Raw genomic sequence first — 15,349 nt, 5'->3', positions numbered from 1 at the left:
ATGATCCAAAACAAACATCAAAACCAACACAAAATTTTGTGTCACTGAGCACAAAATGAAGCTTCTGCCATGGCCATCCCAGTCCCCTGACCTGAACCCTATAGAAAATGAGTGGAGTGAACTGAAGAGAAGAAGCACCAACATGGAGCTGGGAATCTGAAGGATCTGGAGAGATTCTGTATGAAGGAATGGTCTCTGATCTCTTGTCAGGTGTTCTCCAAACTCATCAGACATTATAGAAGAAGACTCAGAGCTGTTATCTTGGGAAAGGGACGTTGCAATAATTGGGTGCCAATAATTGTGGCCAACGTGAACTAGAGAAAATCATTTATTTCATAATGTGATTTTCCCCCCACTTTCAATTGTTTTACTTAAATGAAAGGTTAGAATTTTGTGAATTTTTTGAATGAAAGATCAAAAGGATAAACAATGCAGATTTATTTTCACAGCCACCCTTGCTCATATTTACTAAGGGTGCCAATATTTGTGGAGGGCACTGTACATAAACACACATATACTGTATATATATGTGTGTGTGTGTGTGTGTGTGTGTGTGTGTGTGTGTGTGTGTGTGTGTGTTCTTTGAAACACAGCATTAATCAACATTAATCTGAAGTTAAACCTACCTCCTGGTAGGTTTCATTTAAGCCTCAATTTAGTCCTGGAGTAGCTCTAGTCTTCCTTAGTCTTCTTTCAGGAAATCTTGGTAATCTGGTATGTTCTCCAATTATACACCTGTCAGTAATTCTTCCAACTGGTCAGTTTTTTTTTTTTTTTTTTTTTTTTGCAGGCCCTCCACCAGTCTTAAACCTCTCTCTTTGGGCTTTTTTTTTTTTTTTTTTTTTTTTTGTGGTTTATTTTTATGTACTTCCATAACACCTGTGTTGAATAACTACTGTAATGTCAACCAACAGATTTCATAAAACAGTAAGGTAATAAAGCTGGTGATTCAATTTTACCTGAAGTTGTTGTATTGTTCTTGTAGATGTGTGTTCATTTGCATTGAATTAATTCATTTCTTTTGTTCAGTATTTTTTTTTTATTTCAGTCTTTTTTCTGCTGCCATTGTTTTCCTTGGATTTGCTTCTCAGTTCCATACAATTTTAAGCTTCATGTTTTATCATGCTAATTCAGATTAGCACAGTTGGTTTTAAAGCAATCTTGTTTATTTTAGTTCAGGACTCCATAGTCCAGGTGTTAGTATTCTGTACTTAATCTGTGTTTCAGAAATCCATTTTTTAAGCCATGATTAACTATTCTAGATTAAGGCCTACTCCTGTTTTAATTTAACCCTATCCGGGAAACCGTCCCTCAGTGTTTCTTTTTTGTAATTTACTTAGATAAAGTAGTAACAAATTTAAATATTGGCCATTTATTGGTTATCAACCCTAACATGAAAATAATATTTTGCTTATCATATCGGCCAGAAGTTAAATAACTGAGAATGTATAAGAGAAACTCATTCAGTACATCGCTCATTCTATTTCAGAGGAAAAGCAAGTAAATGAGAGGTGATTAAGAATGCAGGACCATGAATGGGGGAGAAGCAGGAAGGCCGGAATTTGTTCAGAAAAAAAGGTGCCGCCACACTGATAAGAGTGTGTGATAACGTTGACAGAGGGAGACAGCAGGGGACAAGAGGCAGACATGAGGGCAAGTGATGACAAGCAGAAGCTCATGCCCGCATGCACTTGCATTTATTCACAAACGCAGAGACGAAGCGTAGATACCATTTGTGCAACTATACTAAAGAACTTTGAAGACATGTAGGTTATTTTCTTCCAACTATGGATCATGAATTCAGACATAATGCTTATGTTCTAAAGTTTAAAAAGTGTCTATATTGAGTTTTTATACTCCTTCACAACTGACAATTTTTATGAAATGAAGAATGAGTAGTGTAAAATGTGAAAATAATGGTTTATGTTTCTTATTTCAACAGGGTTATGAAACTACACAGGCAGGCATCCCAGTTGTGATGCTCCTGAAATGTAAAATGTTTTTACTTGTAGCATTTATGCAAAATCTTAAAGGGTTAGTTCACCCCAAAAATTAAAATTCTGTCCTTAATTACTCACTCTCATGTTGTTCCACACCCGTAAGACCTTCGTTCATCTTCGGAACACAAATTAAGATATTTTTTGATGAAATCCGAGAGGTATGACTCATCCATAGACAGCAATATAATCAACACTTTCAAGGTCCAGAAAGGTACTAAAGACATTGTTAAAACAGTCCACGTGACTGCAGTGGTTCAACCTTAATTTTATGAAGCAACAAAGATACTTTTTTAGAAAGACGGCTCATTATTGGCCGGCTCCTGCGTCAGCATCACACGCATGCGTCGTGCTGCTCACGTGAACAGCGTCGGCCAATACTGAGCCGGTGTTCTGACCTTTCTGGGCCAGTGGTGGTCTATGGAGGAGTCAGACAGCTCTCGTATTTCATCAAAAATATCTTAATTTGTGTTCCGAAGATTACGGGTGTGGAACGACATGAGGGTGAGTAATTAATGACAATTTTCATTTTTGGGTGAACTAACCCTTTAAAATCACGATGAAATGGAAGTAACAACAGATCCATTCTTCCATTGTGTGGAGATCTGGTTCAGTCCATTGGTTGCTGACTGGATGAAAAAAGACGTGAATGCGAGTTTCCACATTAATTTAAAAACACGACAAAGGCGTTTTAGGGTCCTGAAAATGTATAAACTACGGGGCCCTTTACACGACACCATTTTCAACTAAAAACAGAAAACTTTTTATGCATTTTGGCCGTTCATTTACACGAAAACAGCGTTTGATGGCCGGAAAATGTAAACTTTTGAAAACAGGTTCCAAAGTGCATGTTTTTGAAAAGGATATCATAATCGTCTCCATGTAAACTGCTAAAACACAAATCTGCGAAAACGATGAAGTCATGAACAGGCGTATTACGTGTTTAGTCTAGAGGCATGCGCAAGTGCTCTGTAAAAGAATGCGTATGTGTGTATGTGCACAGGCGCATAGTCTTCCTTTACAAAGTGACATTGCCAACTACTGGCCTGGCATGAATTATACAGCGTTTTTAATTGTTTTCACGGATCCGTGTGAACTGGGATCATTTTGACATCATTGTCGTCTATATGCGAAAAATGCAAAGAAAAAACTTTTCTCCGTTTTTAGTACATCTTCTGTTTCACCGGATGACAGAGTCATGATATTTTAAACATGTATGAGGCAAAAAAACAAACAAAATTGAAACAAATCAATAACATCAATAACCTGCATTAAGAAATTGCAGACTTTTAATACAGATATCAAACCGTGCCCTTTTTAAATTTCCTTGGTTATTTTTTTAAGGCTGAGTAAAATAGAGATAATGTCCTAGAAGTCAATACAGCAAATAGAATTATCCTCTGTTAATAATGATAATAATTTGTATCGTCAGAGTTAGTACAGAGATTGTCTGTCTTTTTACATAATAATACATTTTTACACATGCCTCTCTGTTTTTTTTCTCTGTCTTTGTATTGCACAAACTCACATACACAGCCCTCTCTAGTTTAATTGAGTGCAGAGGACAAACACTTAGGAGACACAGCAGCAGTCTAAAAGCATCCAGTGTGAGACGTTTCATAAATGAGTGTAATCGTGGCCATATGGCAGCTTCTGAGAGCCTAAACCACATGTCTGGAAAAAATATCACTGACTCCTCATTTCACACAGCTCTGCCAGCCCAACTCTCCTGAATCACTTAATACCTGTTTTTCCGCACATCACAGCATGCCTGATTTGTATGTGAATTAAGACACATACACAGACTACTACATTAATTTTTTAATGAAGACAGACAATGTACAAAACAAACTTACATAAAAAATAGAACAAAGGAAGTTTTGTTTAAATAAAATTGTAGCACTGGTAAAGGCTCAGGGAAGAAGGAGGCGGGAACCAGCCAACGTTAAATGTAACAAAAAACAACAAACGAAAGTAAAGCGACAGCACCTCACAGACAACTGCCACCTAAACTAAAACAAAACATAAAGTCCAGGCCTGGTCCTCTCTCCCCCTTCACTGTCATCACTCTTCCTTTTATCCTTCCAGATCTCCTACATGGGACCCGAGACCGGTGTGGCACGCAGGTGACACTTATTAGCATTAGCTCCATTCCCACAGCTCTCGGCCCCGACCTGCTCGCTACAAAAACATTGGAAATACTTTCTGTACATTGCTAGAACTCCACAGCTGACTGAAGAGGGGATACAGATGGAATTGTGGAAAGGTGAGCGAGCAGAAAAAAGTGAACTGTAAAAAAACAAAAAAAACAAAACACCTACATTCTCTTTAAAAATTGAACAAATTGATTTTGATTTAAGAACTAGCGCTCTTTTGATATGGCTGACCAAAGCTAGACAAGCTTAAGAAGAAAAATCAATGCCTTGATCGCTGGAGATATTCCTATAATCATATCTTGTTCGCAACATGTCTTGAAGCCTCTGACACCAATTCCACATAATCTTTATCAGAGCCTTTCTTCTCTCTGTATTCTCTTTAAAATGGCTATTTTACCAAACAAATGTCTCTTTTCATTGCCTCTTTTTACAACCTTTTATAGGAGTACTATAGATGCAGCGAGTCATAAATTTTCATGTCACTGCTAATTATACCATCAGTCACAGCAGTCCTAATGTACTGTTTACTGGTCCAAGCCCAATGTTTTCGCAAGCCTCGCAACTTGCAGTCTTATATCTCAGTCCTCAATGTTATGAAGTAGAAAATAAAAACCTGAATGCAGGCGTACAAAATTGAAATAATAATCATCATAAAGCAGAGCGGCTTGCAATTTATGACCTCATTAAAAACAGAGGCACATCAGGGGACTGTTTTTTTATATAAAGAATTTTATTTAATCCATAGTTGTGAACAAAAGAAGCAGTTCAGCTCAGGAAACTGCAACAACAGCAGGGTATCTTCATTTTAAGCGCAACACATTTTTTTTCTGCCTTCACCCTGTTACTGTAGAGGCAGAACAGAGGCATTAGAGGAGAAAAAAGGAAAGGAAGAAAACATTAAAAAAATACTGGTCACTGCACCAGATTTAAAATTTGTAGAAGTCTTACAATCAAATGTTGTTCTTTTGTCTTTAATTCAGGGTTTGGCAACATTCAGAATTTAATGACTGGCTTGATTTTAATTCATGAGTGTGAATTTGAATGGAAAATTGAAGTGGATTGACAGGAAGATGCGTTCTAGGAAATGAAGTTCTATCGTTCTATCTGTCTGTAAGGATTTTTTTTTTAAGCTTTGTAAAGCCAACATTCAAAGTTTGTCTTGACAAACTATTCTTTTCTAGTTAAAATTACAATCACATGACTCTATTTAAATTAAATCATTTACTTCTCCTTCCTTAAATTCAAATTCAAATGGCAATCCTGCATTCTGTTTGCTACCTCAGTTCAAATTCAAAAACTGAATTGGAATTTTAAAATTCTCAATTCAATAACTCAACAAGTCTGTTTTTAAATAGAGATCCTTTGTCTCACTCTGTTGCACCTGCAATACTTTGACAAGTTTTTCTTTCCAGCAACCTGCCAGCGTCCTCCTCACTATCTGTGCCCAGATTTTTTACAGAACACTCTTTTTCAATATTTCCTCTGATGTCCCTGCATCCTAGATAACGCTTCCACAGAGATGTTATCCGTGCTGTTTGGAGCCAATGATGTTTAAGTGAAAAATCAAATTTAAATTTATTTGCGAATAAATTTGAAAGTGTGATAAATATTAAAGGGTTATTTCACCCAAAAATGAAAATTATCCCATGATTTACTCACCCTCAAGCCATCCTAGGTGTATATGACTATCTTCTTTCAGACGAACACAATCAGAGATATATTAAAAATAAGAAGCCCAAAAAAGTGCATCCATCCATCATAAAAGTAATCCATACAACTCCAGGGGGTTAATAAAGGCCTTCTAAAGCGAAGCGATTGTTTTTTGTAAGACAAATATCCATATTTAAAACTTAATAAACTAAATGAACTAGCTTCCGGCAGATGGCCTATTCAAGTCAAGTTGGAAGAGCAAGGAAGAGCAAGGATTTGCATTAATGAGATACTCCCATTGGAAGAGCAAGGATATTTTTTAATATAACTTTGATTGCTTTCGTCTGAAAGAAGATACTCATATACACCTAGGATGGCTTGAGGGTGAGTAAATCATGGGATAATTTTCATTTTTGGGTGAACTATCCCTTTAAGAAGAGACAAAAGCTGCAAGTCAAAATGTGTTACCTGCATTCTAAACATGTTTCACGGCTGTTATGGAATGAATAGTTTATAATGTCAGAGATGGTGAGAGTAGTGTGAAAGAATTCTAAAGAGGAAACAGATAAACAAGAATACATCATCACTCATGAAAAAACAAGATGAGCTCACCCACACCACATTTTTGTGGGATCCATTATCCATGAACTTTTTTCATAGAATAATCAATAAACTTGAACTTGAGCAAAATTTGAGCATTTAAGCGAGGAGATAGGATGTTTTTGGATATATATTTATAAGAATTCAAAAGAATTGAGGATGTTTTTTGCACACATTAATTGCTGAAATAATTCTCCTAAATTAGCATTCAGAGTTGAGGGAGAAAACATTGCAAACAGCTCCAATGCAAATGAAGGAAGAATAGAAGTGGATCAATGGGGAGAAAAACATCCCCGCTGCTTGATAAATTAGGTGAGAATTCTTTCCTCATTTATTGCCAGATGGTTAATGTCGCCATATCAGTTGGCGTGCTGTTCAGAAATGATGGGATGAGGTGCACCTAAAAGCCAGCCGAACGATACACAAACTGTCTTGAGAATGGAGCTCAAATTGGATATTTATGATGTATTTATTGTATCTTGGCATTGTCTCTGGTAATCTTGTAGCGAGATAGCACATTTCACAGTGATAATAAGAGCATCTATTATCTGTGTGCATGATGGATGGAAGTAGTAAAAAAGAAAGCAACTCCTGTAGCTGAATGAATTAGAGTAAAGCCCTTTTGGCTTTTGAGCAAGATCCTGGCACTGAATCTTCCTCTTCCTTTCTCTTCCTTCCCTCTCTCATTAAGAGCAAACTGCTGTTCTTCACAAAGAGACTAACATTCACATACAGGTTCAAATTCACACTTTCACATGCATGCAGAGAGGTGCACATTATGATTTTACAAGCAGAAAATTAGGTTCTGGCCACGGTTTGTTTTCTTAACACCTCTCACCACAGGCTGCCCCGTCTGGAGAAAATTATACATGGTAAGAGGTGTGCAGAAATATCTAGCTTTCTATATTCAGCGCCTCTTCGGTAGACATTTTTATAACTTTTTCGAACTAAAAACACTGTAAGAGGGCACATTTGCAGTATCCAATCTGACTTTTAAAATCTACTTTAATGTTTAACTCTGTTTAAAAGCAGTTAATTTATATGTTTCCACATGAAGTACAATTTCCATCCATCTTTTTGTAATATTCAGCTTTAAATATGATATTTTTTGTACGGTGCATTTTTAGTTCATTAATCTTGGGGAGTATAACTGTACGGTAAATCTGTTTTCTGCAGTAAAGTTTTGGAAATAACATAATTGCCTCTCTACATGTGTTCCGTTGCCGCTGTGCCGTTCCCTTTGCTCCATCTCCACTGTCCAACATAATGATTCCACAGCAGATCATTATTACTAGCCCCCAGCTGTCTCTGTCCCCTATTGCATGGACACAGTCCAACAGCACATCCACCAATCACCAGCATCACCCAGAGCCGTCCCCTTCTCTCACTTTGGATAGAAGATGCCTTGTCCAAAACCCTTTAAAAACCTGCAATATCAAACTGAGTTTGATGAAAACATGTTCTTTACACCCAAATGGCTAAACTATTCCTGATGAATGTTCTGCACTGATGGCAACTCTCATTCATCTCCCTGTACCCTCCTATCAGTGTGCCGACACTCTCGCTTCTTCTGCTGATTTCTATTATTATTCGAAACAGACAGCCCTCATATCTCTGCTACATGAGCTAAGGGAGTGCATCAGCCTGTCATCTACTTGTTCCCACTCCCTCTCTCTCCCTCTTTCGCTCTCTCTCAATCTCTGTCAGTGATTGGCAACTTGCTGTGGGGTTGTGTCAGGCCGGGTATAGCACAGTGCCGGGTGCTGTTGTGTGGATAGAATAACTGCACCCCAGGCACAGGAGGTGATTAATATGAAACAAAGCCAGTGTGCTCTGGCTCCCGAACATCAGCCTTTACGCAGTTCGGGCCTGGTTAACAGGTCCCCTGTGATACAGAGAGAGAGTAAGACTGAGAGAGAAGACAGAGAATAGCTGTCATGAGGAAGGTCAGTGGACTAACAGGGGCATCAGTCAAAGTCGCACACACCCACAAAAATAAGAACTAAAAATAAAACTAAAATAAAAAAACTAAAATAAAACTGAAAAAAAAAAAAAAAACATGCAGATTTTACACTTACACAGCTCTTTTGAATACTTGATTCTTATCGGTCAGTCGCAGAATTCTGTGTGACGATATGTGTCCAATTACATGGAGTGAGCAGATCTGAGTGGCCATTTTCAATTCAACTCGGGTGACACGCTGACGCAGTCAATTGTGGGATTCACAGAAGATTGTGGACGAGCGTACAAAGGTTGATAAATGCTCAACTTTATGCAAATGTCAGACAAAAACACCAGGCAGCAGCTAATTGCTGCAAGGTAGGGACTAACGTCTGTTCTAAACGTTTCAAAATCTGCCGAATAGAGTACCTCAGGGATGAGATGTTTTTGTAGGCCAACCCGGAAGTTAGCGGCGCACAGGTTTCCTCGATCGAAAGCCTATGCATTTTTCCCATAGACTTTTGGAAAATCGCAAAAAATAAGCTCTGTGTTTAACAAAGGGTTATGACACTTACACGTTTTGTTGATCAAGATCATCTTTACAAGTTAACACAACATTTATACATTTTGAAGCCTAAATAAAGTCAGATATAAAAAGGCTATAAACGGACTACAGCACACCATGGTCGTGGATCAACGTCACCACCACCAAGCTTCCTCAAACTTTATTTAGAAAACAACTTTATTTAAAAACATGCTCGCTGATTATGATCTGCGCTGTGTATGAATACTTATACACTTTTTCATGAGAAATGCTGTCTAAATGTCCTGTTTGTCATGATGACGTCTAAAGTCCCCGCCAAAGGAAGTAGTCCCTTTTAGCAATTTGTTAGCAACCGCCGTTTTTGAGACACAATAAAGGTTTAAAAAAAAAATCACAAGCTGGTTATAACTGGTGTACTTTATGTCATAGATCAAAACGTGAAAATATTTAGAGGATTTGTTAACTACAGACCTTATTTCAGGCGATTTAGCAAAAACCCATTCAAAAAACCCATTGACTTTATGGCGATGGAACCGGAAGTCCTAAAATGCTAACTCGCTTCTGGGTTTTGCCTACAAAAACATATCATCCCTGAGGTACTCTATAGAGAGCTGATGGCATATTTTTGTATGTCAACCTGGAAATCAGCAACACCCCTTTTCCCTCGACAAAAAAACAATATGATTTTTCCAATGGATTTTGGATTGTTGCAGAAAACGTGACCAATAAAAGTTTATAATTCTTATATTTTGTTCACAAATTAACACTTTTCTGAAATTTTTAAGCCTAAATACAATAGCCAGAATAAAAAGCTAAATGGGTAACACTTTACAATAAGGTTTCATTAGTTAACATTAGTTAATGTATTAACTAACATGAACTAACAATGAGCAACAGTATTTATTAATCTTTGTTAATGTTAGTTAATAAAAAATACAGTTGTTCATAGTTTGTTCATGTTAGTTCACAGTGCATTAATTAACGTAAACAAACTTTTTATTTTAATAATGTTTTAGTAAATGGTGAAATCAACATTAATTTTGATTAAAAATGCTGTAGAAGTATTGTTCATTCTTAATTCATGTTAACTAAACTTAACTAAAATTAACTAATGCTAACTAATGAATCTTATTGTAAAGTGTTCCCGCTGACGTAGACTATAAACTAACTACACCACAGTAGCACGACTTCACCACCAATGAGCTTCTGACAACTCTTTCTCTGAAAACTTTTCCCTGAAAATGTGAGTTAGAAGAGTTAGCATGAGTGCGATTATAAACACAGTGAGGCTGTAAAAGCGGACTAGTGAATACGAGTTCACCTGTTTGGACATTGAATGTCCCTGAGAACTGCCTTTTTTAAGACCAGAAGTGCTAAAATGCTAACTCGTTTCTGGGTTTTGGCCTACAAAAAGACATCATAACTACAGCAATCTATTGGAGTTTCTGCTGCCGGATTTAGTGTGAAGAGGATTTTTTTTTTTTACATATTACTACATTTCCATGACATTCTATACACCATGACGTACTACACTATAACGCATCATGTCATTGTGTACTACGGTGCAGAAGTTAACGCTTTTTAGACGTACATCGAACGCGTATGGCTGTTGTGCTGGAAGCTCGTTATTTTACTTCATAAAGTTTTAAATAAGGATATTTGTCTTACACAAACGCATTGATATGATTCAGAAGGCCTTTATTAACCCACTGGAGTCGTATGGATTCATTTTTTTTTGTCTTTAAAATTTGGGCAGCCATTCACAACCATTATAAACCTTGGAGGACTAAGGATATTTTTAAATATATCTCCAATTGTTTGCCTGAAAGAAGATAGTCATATACACCTATGGCTTGAGGGTGAGTAAATCATGGGATAATTTTCATTTTTGGGTGAGCTATCCCTTTAAGATGTTGCTTCATCTAATCAAAAGTGTAAAGAAAAATGAGGAGCATGTTAGAAATAATAATTATTTTCAATAAACAAATGCTTACTGTGATAATACCTTTGCCAGGAAGAAATGCTTCTTGTCTTAAAATAATGATACATAGTTATGATTTCATCTCTAATGGCACAGTTTTATTGTCACAGTTGGCTGTTGCAGAGACATGACGCAGGAGAATAGATACAAATATTCTTTAATTCAAGGGAAAACTCGGGGAAACAGATAATACAGCTATGAAACATCGACGACATGGAACAATGAGCAAACAAAACAGTATATATACACAGGTTAACAGAGGGAACTAAACAGGAACAGCTAAACCGAATGAAAACTAATGTGTAGCCATGAAAAACTAACAAGAACTAATGCAGACACGACAGGAACTAAACAGAACATGACTGTGACCGTTATAGGCTGCGTCCAAAATTGCATACTCTCTTGAGTATGTGCTTATTTTGAATAAGTACGTACTTTGTGAGTGCTAAAATTATGTTATATATAGAATGAATGTGTGTAGTATGAATTAAATCTGGACGTACTACATTCGCCATGTTGTCATTATCATGTGACTGACCAGCGTCAGTTACGTCGCTTTACTGCCATTCAATCCTCTCCCATGGCCTCATGGGATAGTAAAGTTTCCATCGTATGTACGCTTAAGGATCTTGCTGGAAGAAGTAGGTTATCCAGGTACTTTTTTCTTACTCTTGAATAAGAAAAAAGTACCTGGATAACTGTGTATTCGGAATCATAACCATTCATATTTGATTATATTTGATTCATAATGTTTCATATTTGTGTATTCAGTCTGGAGCCTAAATCATCTCAGAAGGATAAAGACTGCATCCCTCCCAAAGACACAATACAATTTATTAAACCTGACAAGCTGGTTCTACAAATCCTGCATTGTCTGTTTGAGAGAACAATACATTTTGAAGAAACAGAATAATAGAATTTAGACATTACAATGGTGGGCAGCTCATTATACAAGCTTCAGAATTGTGTCTTTACAGTGATAACATTAAAAGCATGGCCAAGCCAAAACAGCCGTTTAGTTAAATCTTTATCACTCATGTAGTGTTGGGGAACTTTGAAAATGTATCTTGCAAAGCTATAGTTAATCATAATTTGAAGATTATAACTACACAGTCAATCTCCAGCTTTGAAAAAATAGTTTGTTATACAATTTATTAGCTAAAGTAGATAACTACATTGAAGTTACTAAAGGGGGCACTATATTTTATCATTTAAAAAAAAATCCAATTATAAATAAGGTATAATTTATAATTTTGACATATTTTTGCTCATTAAAAACAGGTTAGGGTGACATTATCAAACAGGTAAATTTATAGTCTGCTAAAAATAACACAGACTCAAAAACATAGTATATGCCTACAAAGTAGCCTACAGGAAATTGAATTGGTGAAGTATTTTTTTGTGTGTGTGAATTTGTTCATTTAAAGATTTAGTCCACCCAAAAATGAAAATAATGTCATTTATTACTCACCCGCATGTCGTTCAACACCCGTAAGACCTTCGTTCATCTTCGAAACACAAATTAAGATATTTTTGATAAAATCCGATGGCTCAGTGAGGCTGGGCAAGTGCCCAGAAAGGTACTAAAGACATATTTAAAACATTATGTGACTACAGTGGTTCAACCTTAATGTTATGAAGCGACGAGAATACTTTTTGTGCGCCAAAAAAAACAAAATAACGACTTTTCAACAATATCTAGTGATGGCTGATTTAAAAATATGGCTTTGATGATTTACAAATCTTTTGTTTCGAATTAGTGGTTCGGAGCTCCAAAGTCACGTGATTTCAGTAAACGAGGCTTCGTTACGTCATAAGTGTTTAGAAATTTCAATAGTTCACGTAACTTTGTCAGTTTGATACGCGATCCGAACCACTGATTCGAAACAAAAGCTTCGAAGCTTCATGAAGCAGTGTTTTGAAATCGCCCATCACTAGATATTGTTGAATAAAGTTGTTATTTTGTTTTTTGGAGCACAAAAAGTATTCTTGTCGCTTCGTAACATTAAGGTTGAACCACTGTAGTCACATGAACTGTTTTAAATATGTTTTTAGTAGCTTTCTGGGCATTGACAGTGTTAATGATCTTGCTGTCAATGCAGGCCTCACTGAGCCATCAGATTTGATCAAAAATATCTTAATTTGTGTTCTGAAGATGAACAAAGGTCTTACGGAGGTGTGGAACGACATGAGGGTGAGTAATTAATGACAGAATTTTAATTTTTTGGTGAACTAACCCTTTAAATGAATCACCCCAAACAAACTGATTCATTTGAATGAATCAGTACATGCTGAATATGAGAATGAAGACTGTTCAGCATGAATCGATTTAATCTATTTAGTCTAAACTATTTTCTTTTTTACTCTTTAAGCATGTGTCTTATTTTGAATGCAGCATCCTCCAGAGGCTACATATGAGATGACCGTTTAGGATGAACTGATTTACTATGAACCGGACTTTCCAGCGCTACACATGAGGTTGGTTCTAGTGAGCCCATTACCCTCAGCTCAGACATAAAAACAGATGCGTTGTGCGTTGTACTAAGTTGGTTTCAGCTCAGCTTTCAGCTATCAAAAAATATATATTTAGCTATCCCTAAATAAGACATTTAAAGGGCTAGTTAACCCCAAAACGAAATTTCTGTCATTAATTATTCACCCTCATGTCATTCCAAACCCTCATCTTTGAAACACAAATGAAGATCTTTTTTAATGAAATCTGAGAGCTTTTTGACAGTCTACGCAATTACCACTTTCAAGCCTCAGATTGGCAGTAAAGGCATCAGAAAAGTAATCCATGTGATTACAGTGGTTTAACCTCAGTTTTATGAAGCGATGCAAGTGCTTTGTTTGAAAAAAAAAAAAAAAACCTGGTCACCCATCGCTGCCACTGGTAAAGCAGTTTGTTAAAAATCCACAGTATTTATAAAACTAGCAGAACTACTGTAACACTACTAAAATTGTAGTTGTGTCACTACTTTTGTTAGTTACCTCAAACACTGCATTCATGCCAACACAAGCAATGACATGAAAACCTAAGAGATCTCAAATTAAAATGTTGTTGTTAATTGATGAAAACACTCTTCTGTTGAATTGCACAGGGAATAAAAGACAGTAATGAGACCAGAAGAACATTTAGCAGAGAGTCGAACAATTGTCAGAGACTCACAACACCTCCAAACACACGCAGTGTGACACATATACATGACAGCCACATTAATAAACCAACAATAACTGGAATGAAAAGAGCAATTTAGAAAGCAAACTCACTGGGGAGAGTAAACTCTCGCTCTGTCATTTCACTCTTCAGCCCTGCTACCTCTCTCCCATCATCTTCTTTTCATCCTTCATTTTATATATTTTGGCATTTGGCATCAGTACTGGGGAAAAAATGCTCTCTAATACAATTTTGATCAAATGGGCAGCAGATGTGTGTGCTATGAGTGAGCATGTGCAAAATCATAATAAATACTATCATTCTCAGATTGATGGAGGACATTAAACCACTGTCTTTCTTACCCTCTCGTCTCATGTGTATTTCTAGTATATGTGTTTTCTCTCGAATAAAAAGCATAATGAGAGCAGCATTCAACAGCCTACTCTAGAAAGAGAGATACTCAGGCTAACATTTAAGTGTCAATTTTCATGACTGTTGTCACAAGATGAAACCAAACATCAATAATGTCATTTAATGTCAGTTTCTCCTGTCTTAGTATTCCCTGTTTACTTTTCAATTCAATGTCCACGTTGAGGATTTCACTCAACCTTACTCTCCGCCATTCAGGGTAGTGCCAGACGTTTAAGAGCCCTCTAAGCACATTTTAAATGTGCTTTTATCTGGGATGCAGAGCTGCACTTCCATTTTTATTTGCGTGGCAAATGGTTCTCTTGACGTGGCCTTCTGCCATCTGTCAGCGTGGCCAGCGTGCAGGAGAATAGACTGCATAATTTCATCCTTTCAAACACTCCACGCAAAGCAAAGTTCTCAGTTTCTATTCGTTCATCCATCTTTTCATCTTACTTTGTCCTTCTGTGCATTTCCTATTATTGCATTTCCATTTAATATCCAGTTTGTTGAAGCAGATGAAGCAGAGGGGAAAAAGAGTCATTTTTTCCCTGCTGTAATTCCTCAGTTTGTATGCAGGACTTTTTGGCATCACAAAAGACGTGAGTCGTATATTTAATTATGCATTGATTTCAACTTACTCTAGCACTGCTGGTTTAGAGGGACCAGTTCTGACAGCTCTGATTCATGACACAAGCAACTCCCCTGAACCCCTGCCAGTTAAAAACTTGGTTCCATCTCATCTCTGTGCTTTAATTACTTCTCTTTTCTGTGGAGTTGCATGTTCCAGTTGATTGTTTACAATACTTTTTGAAGGCTTAAATGTTCAGTGCTCAAAGAAATTGTAATCTCACAATTAGTCCTAAAGAAAATATCTTTATGTGTCAGGCTCATGAGATATTTTTCTCTTTATAA

The sequence above is a fragment of the Ctenopharyngodon idella genome, chromosome 7, assembly GCF_019924925.1.
Source record: "Ctenopharyngodon idella isolate HZGC_01 chromosome 7, HZGC01, whole genome shotgun sequence".
In the NCBI taxonomy this organism is placed as follows: domain Eukaryota; kingdom Metazoa; phylum Chordata; class Actinopteri; order Cypriniformes; family Xenocyprididae; genus Ctenopharyngodon; species Ctenopharyngodon idella.
Note: the sequence above shows the minus strand (reverse complement) of the source record.